Genomic DNA, 21,449 nt, shown 5'->3' with positions numbered 1-21,449 from the left:
TGTTCTGACTACCAGCGCCGTCTAGTCTATGTTTTGTTTACTGTGCGGGTCAGATCTGCGTCACTTCGTGCCCCGGCACTCTGCAGTGAACGTCGCACAGAAATCAGCCCAAGTTTCATACTTTACCTTGATTTCCGGCCGAGCCGATAGAATGAGGAGGTGCTGATAAATGACAAGAAGAAATTTCATCCTCGTATTAAACTGAAAAAAATGGTAATAGCCAAAGCTCAAATGGAGAGCAAGGGATGCTGAGAACATTGCATACATTTCTTGTCAGATAATTTCACAATATTTCACTGAGGAGAAAAAAAAATATTGAACGTGTAGTGAAAGTTCTGTAATGAAATTATGATCTCGAATATTACAGTGAGTCCAAAAAGTATTCGTCTAGCTGCATATCTTTTAGGAAACAATGTCTGTAAAACATGAAAATAAATGCACACAAAATCTAAAGAGCCAGTCCTGTAAGAAGTACCTCGGTAGGTCATTTTTGTTGAAAAGCAAGGAAAGAAATACATACAAAGCGACAGCAAGGTTAACAAAATAGAAAATGTAATACAATAGTTAGTTCATAAGGTATTCGTCCACCACCTGAATATGCCGAAATTCTGCGCGCAGTGATTACACTATAACGCTGAACCACGGCAGACACTAGGGTCAACCGTGCGCGGCTCCACTCTATCGCCTGTTGTGGTTCTGAACGGCGACGATGCAGTGCAGTTAGCGCCATGGGCCGTAAGGGTAGTGAGGCGACGCTGATGGAAAGGAAACTTATTCTGCGCTTACATCATGAGTGCAAATCTTCTTAAGAGATTGCTAAAGTAGTCCGTAGACCTAGATCCACGATTCAGTCGATAATAGATCGATTTTGCGCAACAAAATCATTAAGAAACCAACCACGTACCGGAGCCCTCACACTTTGATTGGTGCAGGTATCAGATTTATCACCAGGGAAATGAAGAAGAAACCTAAAATCAGCGCTCTTAAGTCGGCTGGGGAGTTAAGAGTGTAGGGGAAAGAAGGTACGTGCGAACTCTATCAGAAATACCTTCAAAACGTATGGGTATGACGGCCAGGTAGCGAGCAAGAAATTTTGGGTTACTGAACAGAATCGAAAGAAACGTCTTCATTTTGTGAAAGAATATAGATTCAAAAAGGAATACTTCTGGAATAGAGTAATATTTTCTGATGAGAGTAAATATAACGCATTGGGGTCGGATGGCAGGCGAATGGCGTGGCGTAAGAGGACTGCAGGTGTTGGAAAATTACATTTCATGGAAGGTACAATGGATCACCATATGTATATCGACATTTTAAAGGACAATCTGAATCCTAGGGCCGAAAAATTAGGTCTGCAAGGAAATTACATTTTTCAACAAGATCACGACCCAAAGCATACGGCTCTATTACAAGGCTGTGGCTTCCGTGTAATACCTCAAAGCAACTTAACACCCCTCCTCAGAGCCCAGACATTAATCCTGTAGAACAGCTTTGGAAAGAACTGGAAGATAGCACCAGGAGAAGACATTTCTAACAAGAGAGACCTAAAAGAAGCACTTCAAGACGAATGGGACACAATTCCAGCCTCTCTGACGGCAAACTTGGTCAAGTGATGCCCAGACGACTACAAGCAGTAATAGCAGCAAAGGGAAACCCCACTAAACATTAATTTTTATAATTGAAATCATATTTTCAGATTGTAAATAAAAAAAATGAGTGAACGAATACTTTTTAAAGTAGCCCTTGAATTAATTCTCAATTTTGTCAAATTTGCTATCGCTATGAATGTGTTTATTTCCTTGTCTATGAATAAAAATGACTGGATGTTCACATTTTATGTTCCTTTCCTTTCACGTGACATATACCTGGCTTTTTTAAAAAAAATACAATGAGACGAATACTTTTTGGACTCACGGTAGATATTTATGCGAAGCGCGCAGTGATTAAAGATAATGAAAGACAAAACACTTATTATAGATTTACCTTCAACAAGAAATAATTTTCTCGTACGTCGACACCTGTTTTGAGACATGTCCATGAAAATAAAATTAGTGTGTAATTAGGCTGAAAATAATTATTTTATAGATAAAGAACGACAAATTGAAAACGAATACACTTATCAAAAAAAATGGTTCAAATGGCTCTGAGCACCATGGGACTTAACTTCTGAGGTCATCAGTCCCCTAGAACTTAGAACTGCTTAAACCTAACTAACCTAAGGACATCACACACATCCATGCCCGAGGAAGGATTCGAACCTGCGACCGTAGCGGTTGCGCGGTTCCAGACTGAAGCGCATAGAACAGCTAGGACACCCCGGCCGGCAATACATTTATCTGCGCAAGTTTCACCACAGAATGGTAGAAAGATAAATCAACAATTAAATCGCAACCGACGTTCCCTTCAGAGTGCCCGGTCACGGAATGAGTTAAATCCGACCCGCACAGTAAACAATATAGACTAGACAGCGCCGATACCACATACTAGGCGTGGCGTCGGCTACCTGACGTTCCCCAAGCTACGAAGCCTGGCGGGACGGGACATCGAACGCGTTTTTGTTGTTGTTGTTGTTGTGGTGATGGTCTTCAGTCCAGAGACTGGTTTGATGCAGCTCTCCATGCTGCTCTATCCTGTCCAAGCTTCTTCATCTCCCAGTACCTACTGCAACCTACATCCTTCTGAATCTGTTTCGTGTGTTCATATCTTGGTCTCCCTCTACGATTTTTACCCTCCACGCTGCCCTCCAGTACTAAATTGGTGATCCCTTCATGCCTCAGAACTTGTCTTACCAACCGATCCCTTCTTCTAGTCAAGTTGTGCCACAAACTCCTCTTCTCCCCAATTCTATTCAATACCTCTTCATTAGTTATGTGATCTACCCATCTAATCTTCAGCATTCTTCTGCAGCACCACATTTCGAAAGCTACTATTCTCCTTTTCCAAACTATTTATCGTCCATGTTTCACTTCCATACGTGGCTACACTCCACACAAATACTTTCAGTAACGACTTCCTGTCACTTAAATCTATACTCGATGTTAACAAATTTCTCTTCTTCAGAAACACTTTCCTTGCCATTGCCAGTCTACATTTTATATCCTTTCTACTTTGACCATCATGAGTTATTTTGCTCACCAAATAGCAAAACTCCTTTACTACTTTAAGTGTCTCATTTCCTAATCTAATTCCCTGAGCATCACGCGTTAAAGTAACTGAAGTGTTGGCAGAAGAGCCAACACTGTGTTGCTAGAGGAGGCCGAAATGCACGCGTTTAATTACACGCTGACTGGCACGAGGTCTGGAACAGTTAAGGGAATTAATAGTAGCAAATAAAGTACGTAGTTGATATAATACTTAACTTTAATCCACAATTGGTGTACATCGCTCTTGACGGTACATGTTATAATATCAATATCAAATGCTATGGCGCCTTGCTAGGTCGTAGCAAATGACGTAGCTGAAGGCTATGCTAACTATCGTCTCGGCAAATGAGAGCGTAGTTGTCAGTGATCCATCTCTGGCTAAGTCGGCTGTCCAACTGGGGCGAGTGCTAGGAAGTCTCTCTAGACCTGCCGTGTGGCGGCGCTCGGTCTGCAATCACTGACAGTGGCGACACGCGGGTCCGACGTATACTAACGGACCGCGGCCGATTTAAAGGCTACCACCTAGCAAGTGTGGTGTCTGGCGGTGACACCACAGTAACAAAATCGACAGAGGCAAAGATAGCTTCGAGAGTACCACAAGCGAGTGTTTTAGGGCCGCTACTATTGACAGTTTATGTGAATGATGTGATGGGTTACGTTGAAGACTAGATGGGACTATTCGCGGGCGGTACTGCTGTCTAACAAAAGGCGGAATCGCCAGAAGGGTGCAGCAAAATGCAGGAAGACCTGTAGAGGATCAGCGGTTGGTGAAAAGACTGGAAGAAATGTGAACAAATAAGCGAAGAGATCCACAATATAGACCACCAATCACTGGGAATAGTAACTACCGTAAAATACCTCGGAGCGAAATAAACGTGAATGACCACATAAAACAAATAGTAAGTAAAGCACATGCCTGATTGAGATCCATTAGGACGATCTTAAGGAAACAGTTGCTATCACACTATTATGGTAACCAGAACATCTTATGTCTCTATCGCACCAATGTATTTTTCAAAGGAAAAAATTTGATATTGCTCTACAGCGTTGTCGTGCATTTGCGAATATTCTAGAATGTTTTCGAATGTTCTAGAACAACAACTGGAAACAGCACATAACGCGCTGATCCGCACTCCGGCAAAACCGTCTTAACCGATGAGCTGTGCGACGTAGTAATCACATAGTAATAACTCAACGAAAAAGTGTGACCGCTTCTACAGGAAAAAGGTTGTTAGCAACAAAAAATAACTTAGTTCAACAAGCAAATCAGTGAATAAGGAACATGATACTAGGAGAAGAAAAGAAATACGTATTTCAGTCTATTTGTACAATGATGAACCGCGACGGAAGTCTAAACTTACCAACACAATTGCTAAATTCACTAAATGTTCCCGGTGTGTGCCCGCAAAAAACTACAGTATAACATAACAGAAGCCGACCGAAGGTGGCCGAGCGGTTCTAGGCGCTACAGTCTGGAACCGCGCGACCGCTACGGTCGCAGGTTCGAATCCCGCCTCGGGCATGGATGTGTGTGATGTCCTTAGGTTAGTTAGGTTTAAGTAGTTCTAAGTTCTAGGGAACTGATGACCACAGATGTTAAGTCCCATAGAGCTCAGAGTCATTTGAACCATTTTGAAAGTCAGACAACGCCGGAGGGGGGAGGGGGGAGGGGGTATGTACCCTCAGCCTGACTGAGATACCCAAGCACGACAGAGGACCCGCCCTCATAGCTTTACTACCGCCAGTACCTCGTGTCCAGCATTCCAAACTTTACAGAAGCTCTCCTGCGAAACTTGCCGGACTAGCTCTCCTGGAAGAAAGGATATTGCGGAGAAATGGCTTAGCTAGAGCCTGGGGGATATTTTCAGGAGAACTTCTGTGAAGTTAGGAAGGTAGGAGACGACGTAGTGGACGGACGGGCCCTCAGTTGTGCTCGGGTACATCAGCTGATAGAGCACTTGCCCGCGAAAGGCAAACTTCCCGATTTCGAGTCTCGCTGCGTCACATTGTTTTAATCTGACAGGTAGTTTCTCATCAGCGCCTACCACACTGCAGAGTGAAAATACCGTTTTCGTTATGAATGTTCGGTAATTATATGAAGACTGCGGCCTGTTCCCATCTCAGATCAATGCTTGATTTGTTATTCATCACGAGTAGTGCCGACAGAGAGCTCGTGTGCATTGTATGGGGAAGGGGCGAGCGCTGATTCGTCGGCAGCAGCGTTGGCGGGATGCGAACCCGCGGTCTCTCGCATCGCCGCCGACGCGCGGCTGTTTGAGCTTCACACGGCGTGGCGCCGGGCCCCTCTTCGGAGGAACAAATCCCATTTGCATCGGAGACGTGTTTACTGGCGTGTCGCGGCCGGTGACCGCCAGTAAACAGTGCAAGCGCGCGTCCGCATTTGCATGGGAAGTACACGAGGAGGGAGCGGCAGTGGAACGCCAGTAACTTTCCGCGCCTTCCACCAGAACCTGCCGCCCGTCAAACGCAGCCTTACTGCTCCGCGGCTCTTGACTCTGCTAGCAAACTGTGGCCCAACTGAAAAGAGGACTACCAGTAAAGAGTACCCTTCAAGACGCGCCCATCTACAGAGTACTGCGTGCGTAGGCACGCATATTTTCTATTCTTTACAAAATGTCGGAACGAGTCTTCCCTTAAGAAATGGTGCTGAAAGTCCTTCTGAATTCAAAATGTTCAAATGTGTGCGAATTCCTAAGGGACCAAACTGCTGAGGTCATCAGTCCCTAGTCTTACACACTGTTTAAACTAACTTATGCTAAGAAAAACACACACAATCATGTACGCGGGAGGACCCGAACCTCCAGCGGGAGGGGCAGCGTAATCAGTGACATGGTGCCTCTAACCACGCGGCCACATCTTGCGGCTCTGAATTGACAAATGTGCACTAAATAATCTCATTTGTATAGTATTTAAGTTATTCAAGGTATATCCTTACAATCTCCATTCGCTTTCGGTTGCAAAGACGAATAAGTTTCGTGATTATCCATCGTGTGAACATACTACGTATAATGACCCATGCGAGAAACTCCGAGTGTTTTAAATTGACTCCGCTACACTGGAATGTTTACTCCTGTGCTAACCTTATCGGAAATACGAGAATGATAAAGTTAGCTGAAATTAGTGGAATTCGTGGTATGAATAATGATGCGTTTTTTCTTCACCCGAGCGGTCTAAGGCGCTGCAAAAAATGGTTCAAATGGCTCTGACCACTATGGGACTTAACATCTGAGGTCATCAGTCCCCTAGAACGTAGAACTACTTAAACCTAACTAACTTAAGGACATCACACACATCCATGCCCGAGGCAGGATTCGAACCTGCGACCGTAGAGGTCACGCGGTTCCAGACAGAAGCGTCTAGAACCGCACGGCCACACCGGCTGGCTAAGGCGCTGCAGTCATGTACTGTGCGGTTGGTCCCGGTGGAGGTTCGAGTCCTCCCTCGGGCATGGGTGTATGTGTTTGTCCTTAGGATAATTTAGGTTAAGTAGTGTGTAAGCTTAGGGATTGATGACCGTAGCAGTTAAGTCCCATAAGATTTCAAACACTTTTTTTTCTTCTCCGGTTAATACGAAGGCTGTTCAGAAAAAAACGATGATAATTTTGTTTTGGCAACATGCATCCTTTGGATGCGATGGGCTTGTTCTAGAGTCTGCAAAGCCATGCTGCAAACCATTTTTGAAAGGTCTTTTACAATCGCAACTGGAACCTTCATTACTTCCTCTGATGATGGATAACGCCTCCCACAAATGTGTTTCTTCAGGTTAGGGAATAGACAAAAAGATATGGAGCTAAATCTAGACTGAGAGATGAACTCCGCATTAATTTATACAAGATATTCAGTAACAGCATTTGCAGTATGCAGTAGAGCGTTATCGTGGTGCACCATCCAGCCTGTTTTACGGACATGTGGTCTTTTTCACTTGATATGCACTTCCGAAGTTTTCAGGAAAAAATGGTTCAAATGGCTCTGAGCACTATGGGACTTAACTTCTGAGGTCATCAGTTTCCTAGAACTTAGAACTACTTAAACCTAACTAACCTAAGGACATCACACACATCCATGCCCGAGGCAGGATTCGAACCTGCGACCGTAGCGGTCGCGCGGTTCCAGACTTTAGCGCCTAGAACCGCTCGGCCACCCCGGCCGGCAGTTTTCAGGACGTGATGTAGTATACTCCAGTTTTGACATGTGTGCGAGAAAAACGTGCTGATATACCATTCCACGAAAATCAAAAAATGAGATGAACGTAACTTTCTCGGAGAAAACAGCCACTTTTGCTTCTTTTGTGTCGGTGATCAAGGAAATTTCCACACTGAGCTTAGCTGTTTGCTTTCAGGATCGAAATGACGTACCCAGGTTTCATCACAATAGTGATTGTCTTCGAAGAAAGTGAAACTTCAGATCTCCCTCTAACATCAGCTTCAACTCCATGCAAACCTACGCACGAATGTCGTTTTGTTCGGAAATCTACAGTCTTGGAATCCACCGTGCACAAGCACGTCTCATGAGTAAAGTTTCTGTCCCCATCTCGTGGGCGGCACCCAACGAAATACGAGGTTTTTCACAAAGAATTTGTTATGTTATTCGTCGATCCTGTCACACGGTGACAACAGCTGTGGCTTTTTTCTTTTTTTCTCGTAAAAGCATAACTGGAGTGCCGGGTCCACCTTCCTTTAAAACTGATTGTCTCCAGTCTTTAAATAATTTAAATCACCTTCGAGGTGTGCTGTCGGGAAGAACAGACTCTCCGCAAACCTCCTGCAACATTACATAGGCCTCAGGTAACGATTCGTTGAGGCGTAAGGTCTTAAAAGCCACAAATTGTTCATAGCGCATCACCTTCACTGTTGCGGTAGGCGATACTGAACACATCTCACCTTACCCGCTTCTCAGAGGTGACAACCAGGAGTGCCAACAATGAAACCAGTACTGCGTGTTCGTTACACATTAGGCAAACAGAATATCGTAAGATTAAGTTCAAGTACAAGTAATTATGACCGTAGAAGAGTTATGATCATTCCTTATTGATCGGCCTATGCATTTCCTCTTCTATGACGTTGTTTAGAAGATTTTTGCGAGGGCATACCCAGAGCGTTAAGAGAATTTAGGAATTGTGTTGCGAAGCTTATACTTTGGTCTTGGTTAATCATTGTATCAAAGTCTTTAATGTGTTTCCCCTGCTATCATATTCTGTACTCGGTGATCTGGTGGCTGAACTACATTTTTTGTTGCTAGAACTATCCGCTCACACAACCATTGTTTGTTTACGAAATTTATAAGGGGGTACACATTCAGGATGAGTTGTTCCTCTGTCTTTACTCCAGGACTGCGCATCAATCTGATACGAGCTGCTCTAGATCATTCGAGAATCATCTAGAAAGTTAGGAAACATTTTTTTCAGATTCGAGAATATTCGTAAAACCTCGAGAGTATTTTAGAAAAAAATCTAGTATTTTCCCCTTGAAACATACACTGAGTCGAAAGAGACAGAATGTGTCCTGGTGGCCAACACGATGTGATCGCGACCACTTCAGACAACCATATCACACCAACCACAATGGTAGGTACCACTGCATAACCGCGGTAGTGCACAACGAAGGAACCAAGGATGAAGGGTGGCAGCGGACGCAAAAGCCCGTCAGTAGCTGTGGGTGGTTTTGGATGTATCATCAACTTCACCCAGAAACGGGTTAATTTTTATAAATGCAAGACCGCTCCAGCAGCTGATTATTCTTTGTTTCAAGTCCACGGCCAGTTTCGGGCTTGACATTTAGGCCATTTCCAAGTTTATATGAAGCTGTCATTGTCAATGCGTAATACACTGAAGCGCCAAAGAAACTGGTATACGAATGTGTTTTCAAACAGAGAGATATGTAAACAGGTAGAATACGGCGCTGCGGTCGGCAACGCCTCTATAAGGCGACAAGTGTCTGCCGCAGTTGTTAGATCGATTACTGCTGCTGCAATGGCAGCTTATCAAGATTTAAGGGAGTTTGAACGTGTTGTTATAGTCGTCTCAAGAGCGATGGGACACAGCATCTCCGAGGTAACGATGAAGTGGGGATTTTCCTGTTCGACTATTTCACGAGTGTACCGTGAATATCAGGAATGCGGTAAAACATCAAATCTCCGACATCGCTGCGTCCGGAAAAAGATCCTGCAAGAACGGGACCAACGACTGAAAAGAGTCGTTTAACGTGACAAAAGTGCAACCGTTCCGCAAATTGCTGCAGATTTCGATGTTGGGCCATCAACAAGTGTCAGCGTGCGAACCATTCAATGAAGCATTATCGATATGGGCTTTCGGAGCCGAAGGCCCACTCGTGTACCCTTGATGACTGCACGACAGAAAACTTTACGCTTCGCCTGGGCCCGTCAACACCTACATTGGACTGTTGATGACTGGAAACTTGTTGCCTGGTCGAACAAGTCTCGTTTTTTTGTATCGGAAGGATGGACGTGTACGGGTATGGAGACAATCTCATGAATCCATGGAAGCTGCATGTCAGCAGAGGACTGTCAAGCTGGTGGAGGTTCTGTAATGGTGTGGGGCGTGTGCAATTGGAATGATATGGGACCCCCGATACGTAGATGGTTCAAATGGCTCTGAGTACTATGGGACTTAACATCTGAGGTCATCAGTCCCCTAGAACTTAGAACTACTTAAACCTAACTAACCTAGGGACATCACACACACCCATGCCCGAGGCAGGATTGGAACCTGCGACCGTAGCGGTCGCGCGGTTCCAGACTGAAGCGCCTAGAACCCTCCGCCACCTGATACGTAGAGATGCGACTCTGACAGGTGACACGTAAGTACGCATCCTGTCTAGTCACCTGCGTCCGATCATGTCCAGTGTTCATTCCGACGGACTTGGGCAATTCCAGCAGGACAATGCGACACCCCAGACGCCCAGAGTTGCTCCAGGAACACTCTGAGTTTAAACACTTCCGCTAGTCACCAAACACCCCAGACATGAACATTATTGAGCATGTCTGGGATGGCTTGCAACGTGCTGTTCAGAAGAGTCCTCCACCCCGTCGTACTCTAACGGATTTATGGACAGGCCTGCAGGATTCGTGGTGTCAGTTCCCTCCAGCACTACTTCAGACGTTAGTCGAGTCCATGGCACGTCGCGTAGCGGCACTTCTGCGTGATCATGGGAGCCCTACACGATATTAGGCAGGTGTACCAGTTTTTTTGGCTCTTCAGTGTATAACAGACATTCAAATATTTTACACAACAGGACATGGAAAACTACGTTTACGCTTGTATAGTGTATGTACAGAAAAAGATATGTATCTTGCACTGTGCTGTGATGAAGCAGCAGCAAATGATTAAGAAAGTAGGAATTGGGTAGAGTTAAATGTGATGTCCCCGATGACGTAGGATAAATGGATGTGTTGTGATTGTAAAAATCTGTACATTTCGATACATTAAATGTACTGACTTGCCTTATTTTTAAAATCATTTATATTCTCATATATTCGAAATTTTAAACTGAGATAATTTTTTATTTTTAGATTTAATAAAATTCTAAAATAGTTGCAGTATGCGGTGCGTCCTGTCGAGTGTGAAGTTGTGTACTCCAGCATGAACGGATAGAAGTTGGAACAAAGGGAACTCTAGAGGATGCTAGCATGTCGTGGATGCAATGTGTAATGCTTGCAAGAACATTCGGGTAGAGCTACGAAATTGCGGAATACCTTTAAAGGAAGAAGTCAGTACCAGTGCGGGGTTTCTTAACGTGCACTGATCTTTGAGCGCCTTTTCGATGGATTTTTGCAGGTAGAATAAATATGTTTCTTTATGAATTTCCGTACAGTGTCCCTTCTTCGTCATATGAATAAATACTAGATTGGTTTCGATACTATGCCTCGCGTGACTATCTTGCCTTAGGTGAGCTGTAAAGATGGATTTAGTTCCTATGTTTTTCTTTCTAATTCTGTGTGTCCCTTGTAACGGGTTTTAAAATCCCTTCCCGTTTGTCCAATGTGGCTACTGTTACAGTCAGAGAATGTAACAGTACAGTTGCGAATACTATCGTTTCCCTAAAAGTTTTGCATTGTCGTATATTAAAAGACGTAACATTGGAAGTTGAGATTTATACGCGAGGTGTACATAATTCTTTTAATGATTGCTGAGTCCATGTAAGATCTGAGCATGCAAAGGAATCGATACACATAGTTTTTATGTAATTTCTAATTTTTGTGGCAATTGATTTTCTGTAGACTTCGCAAAATATGTTTTTCAATACCAGGTTGCGATAAACTGTTCTGCGCTATATTTCCCAGTTACGTTAGTTAGCTACTTTATCAGTATTAAGTGGCAGCTTAAGGAATGCATTTATTGCATAACGAAAGAAGCCCTTTTCATATTGCGCAGGATGACATGATATGGCAGAAATAATGGTATCGAAAGATGCATATTTATGATTTATTCCAAAGGCATGTCTATGTTGATTCATGGCAATGGAAAGATCTGAAAAATTAATATTGTTATCCCGTTGGAGCCCAGCTGTAAAAGTAATATTATTGTGCATTTTAGAACAGGCCTTTGCAGACTGGTCGATATCACTTTGTGAGCCACGGAATAAAACGAGAACGCCGTTAACGTATCGTTTGTAGGGATACAGGGATACAGGGATTAGTTTCGGGGTTGTCATTGAGAATTTGTTTTGCAAATGATTGACGAAAATATATGCTAGTGTACCTGCCAACAGAGGACCCACAGCTAACGCACCTTCTTGAAGGTAGGTCTTGTCTTTGCAGGCAGTACTCAGCATGTCGTTGTTATCCAAAAGTAATTTCGGGAGTACCCAGAAGAGTATTACAGGACTAATACTGCTTACTGTTTACATTAACGATCTAGTGAATAACATTGAAAACTATGCGAGGCCATTTGCGGACGACACTGCTGTCTACACGAAGGCTGCAGTTCCAGAAGAATATAGCAAACAGCAGGAAGAGCTGCATATGATCGACAGTAGAAGAGTGGAAGCGCCAGATCTCATATTTTTCGGGGGAATAAAAAATCATGTGTCTTTTCTGATCATAACTTATTTGTATATAAACAACTGAAAAGACTTTCTGATTCCATGTAATAATGCTGACAATGTCACCACTGCAAGAAATAACAAGTTGGAAATCATGTATTAAGAACGTTCTAAGTGCCATAAAAGAAAACTCGTTCTAAGACCCAATTAGAAATTTTTGTTCCAAGTGCTAGTCATACAGAGGCACTACGTTTTATTTGTGACAATACAAATACAGAAATACAGCAATAATATTTTGAGTAGTAGAACTGTAGTCAACAAAAACCATTTCTCATTTCTTTCACTTTTTTTATACAAGAAAATAGTAAAAGTAATTTCATGAAAAAATCCCACGGTATTGACGTGTGTTTCTTGCGTGACTCCATTCTTGGGACCGGGTGTTGCAAAAGCTTACTGCAAAACACTCTGTTCCTGACACTTAAATCTATACTCGATGTTAAAAAATTTCTCCTCTTCAGAAACGTTTTCCTCGGCATAGCCAGTCCACATTTTACATTCTCCCTACTTCGACAGTCATCAGTTATTTTGCTTCCCAAATAGCAAAACTCATCTACTACTTTAAGTGTCTCATTTCCTAATCTAATTCCCTCAGCATCACCTGATTTGATTCGACTACACTCCATTATCCTAGTTTTGCTTTTGTTGATGTTCATCTTATATCCTCCATTGCGTTCAGCTGCTCTTCCAGGTCCTTTACTGCCTCTGACAGAATTACAATGTCGTCGGCTAACCTCGGTTTTTATTTCTTCTCCAAATTTTTCTTTTGTTTTCCTTTACTGCTTGTTCAATATACAGACTGAATAACATTGTGGATAGGCTACAACCCTGTCTCACTCCCTTCTCAACCACTGCTTTCCTTTCGTGCCCCATGTCTCTTATAACTGCCATTTGGTTTCTGTACAAATCGTAAATAGCCTTTCGCTCTCTGTATTTCACCCTTGCCACCTTCAGAATCTGAAAGAGAATCGTAAGGGAATGTAATTAATCCACGAAAGAAGTGGCTTACAAGCAACTCCTCCAAACGGTTCTTCGTTACCATTCAGAAGTGTGGGACTGTTACCAGGTTGGATTGATAGAAGAAATGGATTAGATCCAACAAAGAGCGGTGCGTTCCGTCGACTCGGCGCGAGAGTGTTACAGAGATGATCAACAAACTCAAGAGGCAGACACTACAAGAGAGGCATTATGCATAACGCAGATATTTACTGTTGGAATTTCGAGAACGTACGTTCCAAGAAATGTGAGGTAGTATATTAATTCCCCCCAAACGTGTTCACAAAGTTATCACGACGAGAGAATCCGAGAAATTAGAGCTGATACGGAGCTTTAGCGACGGTAATTCTTCCAACGCGCCATTCATGAATGGAACAGGAAAAGAGGGATCAGATATTGGTTCCAGAAGTATCCTCCGCCGCGCACCTTAAGGTGACTACAGTAGATGAACAAAAGCCCATCATCTGCCGGTATTTCGCATTTAGTAGATTTCAATTTCCGATACGTATTTTGGATTGAAAACCCCATCATGGTTTCCAAGATTCAGTTGAAATGTTTCCCGGCGAATTGACCTTGGTTCAAATGGCTCTGAGCACTATGGGACTTAACTACTGAGGTCATCAGTCTCCTAGAACTTAGAACTACTTAAACCTAACTAACCTAAGGACATCACACACATCCATGCCCGAGGCAGGATTCGAACCTGCGACCGTAGCCGTCGCGCGGTTCCAGACTGTAGCGCCTAAAACCACTCGGCCACCCGGGCCGGCAAATTGACCTTGCACGACCTTTCCCGCGTCTGGCAGAATTACAGTGGCAGCGATAAACTAAAACGTTTTTATTTCTTCCCCATCGCTTATTCAATATACAGTATGAATAACTGGGGAAAAGGTTACAGTATTGGCTCAATGCCTACTTAACTACTACTTTTCCTTCATGTGTTTCGACTATTATAACTGCTTTTTGGTTTCTGTAAATGTTGTAGATAATTTTTCGCTCCCTATATTTTATCTCCGCTAATTTCAGAATTTCAAAGAGCGTATTCCAATCAACGTCGCCATAAGCTTTCTCTAAATCTACAAATGCTATAAATGTAGGTTTGCCTTTCTTCAAGCTGTCTTCTAAGATATGACGTGGAGTATGAGAGACTTTTATTGGAACATTTCTTGACTTCCTCCTAAATACATTGTATCGTCGGTAATAGGTGGGTGTAGTCGATCACTGCAAACATAGGAAGACTATAGAGTAATAATGAATAGTGAGCCACGAAATATGTTTTGAAGTCAGCAGTTTTCATTTCTTTGATCAGTATCACTGACAAGTATTTTTCGCTCAGCGACGGAGAAAGAAGCCATACTTTCAGATTTTTATCGTTTGTTTCGTCAGAGAAAGTCAGTGAAAGCAATTTCTGTGGATCAAATTTACACAGATGATTAACATGTTGAACCTAACTTCCAACCATAACGAAATAAGTTCTACTAATAATAAAAATAATTGTGAGGTTCCATGCCTTTTTTTGTCGCCTCTCATTTTCATCAATTTCATTAATGTTTTGTATCATTTCACAGTGGGAACGGGCCGAATAAGGTTATTCTGATGGGAGTATTTGTACTGAGAGCTCAAATTACTTTTCACTTGATTGCTACGCTCCATTACTTCCCTGTGTGGCTTGTTGCGAGGCGAGCACTGGAGGACAAGACACACTGCGTTTTCGTGGGGGGTCTGCACTTCTGCGAACATGGAGAGGGTCGTACACAATGGGCTTGAGCGCCTGGCGGGACGACTGACCTCGGTCAGGTTTCGCCTACTGTACGGAGGGCAAAACGACCTGCGAGCAGTCTGAGTGTCCCCGCAGTCTATGTGTTTATCGTTCTGGCGCGTCTGGAACGAAGACTGCTGGCGCCGACTGACTGTATTGTCTTCATGACTCTGAGAATTCTTGTGGGCGGTGCCCTGCTGGGTGTGACTGTCAGGCGTCGGATGGCCGGTGGTCTTGGCGTGCTGTTTTCGTAGCCGGTCAAACGGCAAGTTCAGTGCCCTGAGCTAAATAGCAGACGCATGATGGTCAACTTGAACAGTGGTCAGTTGACGTCATAAAGCCTGCACGAAATTGGAGGGAATGGTCGCTATTGGCGCGAATGATGTTCTGAGATAGTGTGGGGGAATTTTGGAATCAGCACTGAATGCTGATTCACGGCTTTTTGAGGGTAGTGAGGAGTTGGATAACGTTGGCTTCGCTCTTGCGTTGCGCGGGCGCAGGGCATTCGGAATCTGATCTTCATCCGAATCGGACGGTCTTGCGACTTCGTCGCACTTTTTCAGAATCGTTGTGGAGCAAGACTTCGGTCATACTCCAGTTTCATTTGCGACTTAAGACCCACATTCTTACTCTGCGTTTTCGCACCTGTGCCGACAGGGCGAGTTCAGGCGGTTTTGCTGTGTCTCTTCCTGGAGATACATCCTCGTGCATCTAGGAGTTTCTCTGCTTTGGCCACGCGAGGAGAACTTTGAATTCTCAGACAGCATTCGAGGCCATGGGTTGAAACAGAGTTGCTGCAAAGCAGGAGTCGGCGCCTTCATCATCAGAACGCTGCCTACCGACGACGTGCTGATGGTTTCAGGACTGGTAAAGTATTTTGCGGTTCCGACATAGTAGGACCTATCACTTTTATACTGAAGTAAACAGCACCACGTGCGCTCGCTTTGGTACAAGTCCACTTGTTTGTTCCTCATTGTGTTCCCATTTGAGCTCTCACTACTAATTGCGATACTGCGTCATAGTTGGGGGAGTAATATTTGATTCATTAGGAAGTCCAGTCATTATCATCAGTCTATTGCATCATAGAGAGTAGGAGCCCCTTGTTCTCGAGCCAACTCTTATTCTCATAATAGTTCAGAATACCCTACCTTTACCCTGCTGTTTGTATCGACAATCAGGTACCTTTATGTTCTGATTAATAATAAATCTTATTGTAATGTTTAATCCACATATCATTTCTTAGATAGACGCACAATCCTATTTCCTGTCGTTTATTATGGTAAAATTCCCATCTTTTTACTGAGAAGATTACGATTTTTATTAGGTTATTGTAAGTGTGCACTCCTTATTTTACCAACTAGCAGGGATCACAATCAATTCCTTTCGTTGCCGTTGTGCACATAATTAATTTAGTGGTAAGCAAGGAGCGGGTCCTTCAGTCCGGAACCGCGTGACTGCTACGGTCGCAGGTTCGAATCCTGCCTCGAGCATGGATGTGTGTGCTGTCCCTAGGTTAGTTAGGTTTAAGTAGTTCTAAGTTCTAGGGGACTGATGATCTCAGAAGTTAAGTCCCATAGTGCTCAGAGCCATTTGAACCATTTTTTAAGGAGCGGGTCGAGTGCATGTTTAGTTCTCATGCAAAATTCGCCAGAATTAAAGAGGTACAAACTATTCTCCACCCCAGCACCTCGCATAGTGACCAGCCGATTCCTGCTACCGAGAGGGGAGGTGTGTGGGACCTTACAGTGGTCAGTGCCGTCTCACGTTTCCTACAATTCTCTACCGCTACGTGTAAAATGTTATTACGTGTAAAGTGCCCAGGACGTGAAAGGCAGCGTCTTAAGAACGGTGATACAGGAGGTACCTGCCGACAGGAAGCAGTTTATGTTTCCTCGTCTGTCGTCAGTTAATGTCGGAGCGTCCCATGTCCGTAATGAGGCTGCCTGACGCTCAGAACGTAAATACTACTAGTAGGAGGCAATTTGGTGTGCGTTACGTCTCGTAAATGTGAGTGCTCCACATTCGGAAATAACCTCCTTTCACGCAGTCACACGACGGCAGTCTGCAAATTGTGAACTACTACAATAACCGTAGCATGTTTCTCACGGTTTTCATGTGGCGTACACTGTTCTGCTCTAAGTCTGCAGGCACTGATGGTTATCCAAAATGCGACATCAGTGCAGATGTTCGCGTGTAACATCGCTCTTTGCTGCTACTCTAGTGAGCAAAAGTGCAGTTTCAATTACTTGATCGTAACGCTGTGAAATGTAAAATCGATTTCTATATGCCTATTTTACCACTCCGTCTTCAGGCCACGAGTGGCCTACCGGGACCATCCGACAGCCGTGTCATCCTAAGTGGAGGATGCGGATAGGAGGGGCGTGGGGTCAGCACACCGCTCTCCCGGTCGTTATGATGGTATTCTTGACCGAAGCCGCTACTATTCGGTCGAGTAGCTCCTCAATTGGCATCACGAGGCTGAGTGCACCCCGAAAAATAGCAACAGCGCATGGCGGCCTGGATGGTCATCCACCCAAGTGGCGACCACTCCCGACAGCGATTAACTTCGGTGAAGTCACGGGAACCGGTGTATCCACTGCGGCAACGCCGTTGCCCCCTATATGCCTATGTTCGCGGTTTTGATCGTGTTGACTGGAATACTCTCTTTCAAATTCTAAAGGTGGCAGAGGTAAAATACAGGGAGCGAAAGGCGATTTTTAATTTCTACAGAAACCAGATGGCAGTTATAAGAGTCGAGGGGCGTGAAAGGGAAGCAGTGGTTGGTAAGCGAGTGAGACAGGGTTGTACGCACTCCCCAATGTTATTCAAACTGTATATTGAGCAAACAGTAAAGGAAACAAAAGAAAAATTCGGAGTAGGTATTAAAATGCATGGAGAAGAAATAAAAAGTTTGAGGTTCGCCGATGACAATGTAATTCTGTCAGAGACAGCAAAGGACTTGGAAGAGCAGTTGAACGGAATGGACAGTGTCTTGAAAGGAAGTTATAAGATGAACATCAACAAAAGCAAAACGAGGATAATGGAATGTAGTCGAATTAAGGATGCTGAGGGAATTAGATTAGGAAATGAGACACTTAAAGTAGTAAAGGAGATTTGCTATTTGCCGAGCAAAATAACTGATGATGGTTGAGGTAGAGAGGATATAAAGTGTAGACTGGCAATGGCAAGGAAAGCGTTTCCGAAGAAGAGAAATTTGTTAACATCGAGTATAGATTTAAGTGTCAGGAAGTCGTTTCTGAAAGTATTTGTATGGAGTGTAGCCATGTGTGGAAGTGAAACATGGACGATAAATAGTTTGGACGAGAAGGGAATAGAAGCTTTCGAAATGTGGTGCTACAGAAGATTGCTGAAGATTAGATGGGTAGATCACATAACTAATGAGGAGGTACTGAATAGGATTGGGGAGAAGAGGCACAACTTGACTAGAAGAAGGGATCGGTTGGTAGGACATGTTCTGAGGCATCAAGGGATCACCAATTTAGCATTGGAGGGCAGCGTGGAAGGTAAAAATCATAGAGGGAGACCAAGAGATGAATACACTAAGCAGATTCAGAAGGATGTAGGTTGCAGTAGGTACTGGGAGATGAAGAAGCTTGCACAGGATAGGGTAGCATGGAGAGCTGCATCAAACCAGTCTCAGGACTGAAGACCACAACAACAATGTTTGCTGTATATGCAACGGGAGCGGCAGTGAAATTGGCGATTTTGAAACCTTCATCAGTTATACAAACTTATTGACAGCGGTATAAAAGAAATACGATATGAATTTATAATGACTGTAATTTAAAATGCCCATCTCTTGAAAATGACATCACGTATGTGGCCGCCATTTTGCTTCAAACATGCATGAATTTTTTGGTACATGCGCCGGGTGTTAGTTTGTGGATGGAGTTTAAGGACTGTTGCACTTGGTCGGTCAATACAGGAACGGTTAATGGAAATGGAAATGCCGTGTGGCTAGGGCCTTCCGTCAGGTAGACCGTTCGCCTGGTGCAAGTCTTTCGAGTCGACGCCACTTCGGCGACTTGCGTGTCGATGGCGATGAAATGATAAGGACAACACAACACCCAGTCCCTGAGCGGAGAAAATCTCCGACCCAGCCGGGAATGGAACCCGGGCCGTTAGGTATGACATTCCGTCGCGCTGACCACTCAGCTACCAGACTACCAGATCTTCGTTCTCAAACTATTGCAATACAGCGAGCGCCAATACTGCCAGCTAAATAAAAGATTCTAACTGCTGAAGGCACTAACTACTGATAGGCATACTTAGTAAATGAAAGATTTTGATAGAGAACAAACATCTATTTACCTTAATAGTGTTCAAAAGTCATTGAATATGTATCAGTTCATGATATCCAGTATTACAAATTTACTCTTTCTGGTGTGTGTGGATGACGCCGGAGTTGTCGTCCGACAGTATCCCATATGTGCTCGATGGGAGACAGATCTGGTAATCGAGCAAGGCAAGGCAACATGTCGACACCTTGTAGAGAATGTTAAACAGCGGTGTGTGGGCGAAGGGTATCCTGTTGGAAAACACTCTCTGGATCGATGTTTACGAAAGAAAGAACAACAGGTCGAATCACCAGACTGACGGACAAATTTGCAGTCAGTGTCCGTGGGTAAGTACAAGAGTGCTCCTGTTGTCATACGAAATCGCACCCCACGCCATAACTCCAGGCGTAGGTCCATTGTGTCTACAACACAGATAGATTAGATGCAGGCCCTCAACTGCTTCTTTCTAATCAATACGCAGGCATCACACCCTGCCCTCCAATGAGCTTTCCCTTGAAACCACTGATACCGTAGCCGAGCGGTTCTAGGCGCTACAGCCTGGAACCGCGAGACCGCTACGGTCGCAAGTTCGAATCCTGCCTCGGGCATGGATGTGTGTGATGTCCTCAGGTTAGTTAGGTTTAAGTAGTTCTAAGTTCTAGGGGACTGATGACCTCAGAAGTCAAGTCCCATAGTACTCAGAGCCATTTGAACCACTGATACCGCAAGTGGTGAAGCTTTGAGTTCAGTGGAACGCACGTTACAGGGCAATTGGCTCGGAGCTATCCAGTAACCGATCTGTAACAGTTACCGTGGAGGCAGCTGCTGCTCAGATTGCTGCTGCAGATGCAGTACAATGCACCAGAGCCATACGCCGAGCACGATCGTTTTCCGTCAGGAGCCCGTTCTTCTTGCGACAGAATATTCTCGTGACCACTTCTGTCAGCAATCGTATACAGTGGCTACATAATACACTCCTGCCAAGTCTTCCTGCAATGTCGCAGAAGAAAAAGAACAGTTTCTCGTAGCCCTGTTACACGACGTCGTTCAAGTTCAGCGAGGTGTTGATTATGGCGTCTTTCGCGTCTTAAAGGAATTCTTGACTAACATCAACTCACCACGTCCAATCTCAAAGATAACTAACGCTCACGACCGATGCTGCGTGTATTTAAAGCAAACCTGATTTGCATCCTCATGGTGGCGCTATTAGAGCTACTCTTATGCGACTGGTGCGAAACTTGAATAGATGTCATCTTTCAGATGTAGAAACATGCCTACCAATCTTCGTTTATGTCCCACAACTCCTTCTTGGTGTTGCTATTTTTTTTTCGTCAGTGTGCATGCTGCACGAACAAGTAACTGTCGTTTTTGTTAACCGTCTCCGCAGCGACAGCGCGTTGTTCACCGGTCCACGACACCACCTCGACTGAACGTTCTGGCGTTAGGAACTCGCTTATTCTGTACAAGAAATATTAGTAAATAATAATAGTGATGCTGTCACTGTTTGTTGGTAATATTTACTGACAAAATGCAACCTAGCGCTAGATTGCGTACTTACGGCTATCTTCTATGGCCGTTTTTTAGTATGACTTAAAAAGAGTGAAAGATTATTAATTGATCACCCATGCGTCGGTTCTCGATTGTGTTCAGGAGACGTACGGATTGATCGCGCGAAGGGGCTTTCTTAATTGATCTTTTGACCCGGATTGCCTTCACGCAATCAGAATCTTCGATGAAAATACCTAAGGGACCTATTTGAATATGAAAATGGAAATGAACGGAAATTAGTGGAATTTCGTAAGAAAAACATTAACAGATCGGAAGTTGAACACATTAGTGGTCTCCCAAATACAATCGAGACACCGCGATAAAGAGCGAACCTGTAACAATGCTCATATACATTTGAAAATCATTTTTGGTTGCTAAAAGAAAAGAATAAGAAGAAGAAGAAAATTACTCCATAGTAAAATATTAATATATTTTGAACAAATTGGCTTTAAACTTCTGGACATTGACAAATACACAATAAATACATGACTTACATCTGATATTTCTTTTGTACATGGCGCAGACCAATAATCGCTGCTTTATCAGTCCGTTCCTTCTTAAAATTAAATGTCCTTGCTTGTGTGTAAGTACATTACATCATCACCTTAGTTACCGAAACGTTTGTTCG

General features: G+C 43.8%; 1 protein-coding gene across 1 annotated transcript in view; it reads left to right on the top strand.

Annotated features, from left to right (window-relative positions):
- LOC124619965 (UNC93-like protein MFSD11) overlaps positions 1-21,449 on the top strand; it is a 175,599-nt gene that overhangs the window by 62,004 nt on the left and 92,146 nt on the right. The window lies entirely within an intron of this gene.

The sequence above is a fragment of the Schistocerca americana genome, chromosome 6 (genome assembly GCF_021461395.2).
Source record: "Schistocerca americana isolate TAMUIC-IGC-003095 chromosome 6, iqSchAmer2.1, whole genome shotgun sequence".
NCBI classification, from domain to species: domain Eukaryota; kingdom Metazoa; phylum Arthropoda; class Insecta; order Orthoptera; family Acrididae; genus Schistocerca; species Schistocerca americana.
The sequence above is the reverse complement of the archived record's forward strand: the minus strand, read 5'-3'. Positions and strand labels throughout refer to the sequence as shown.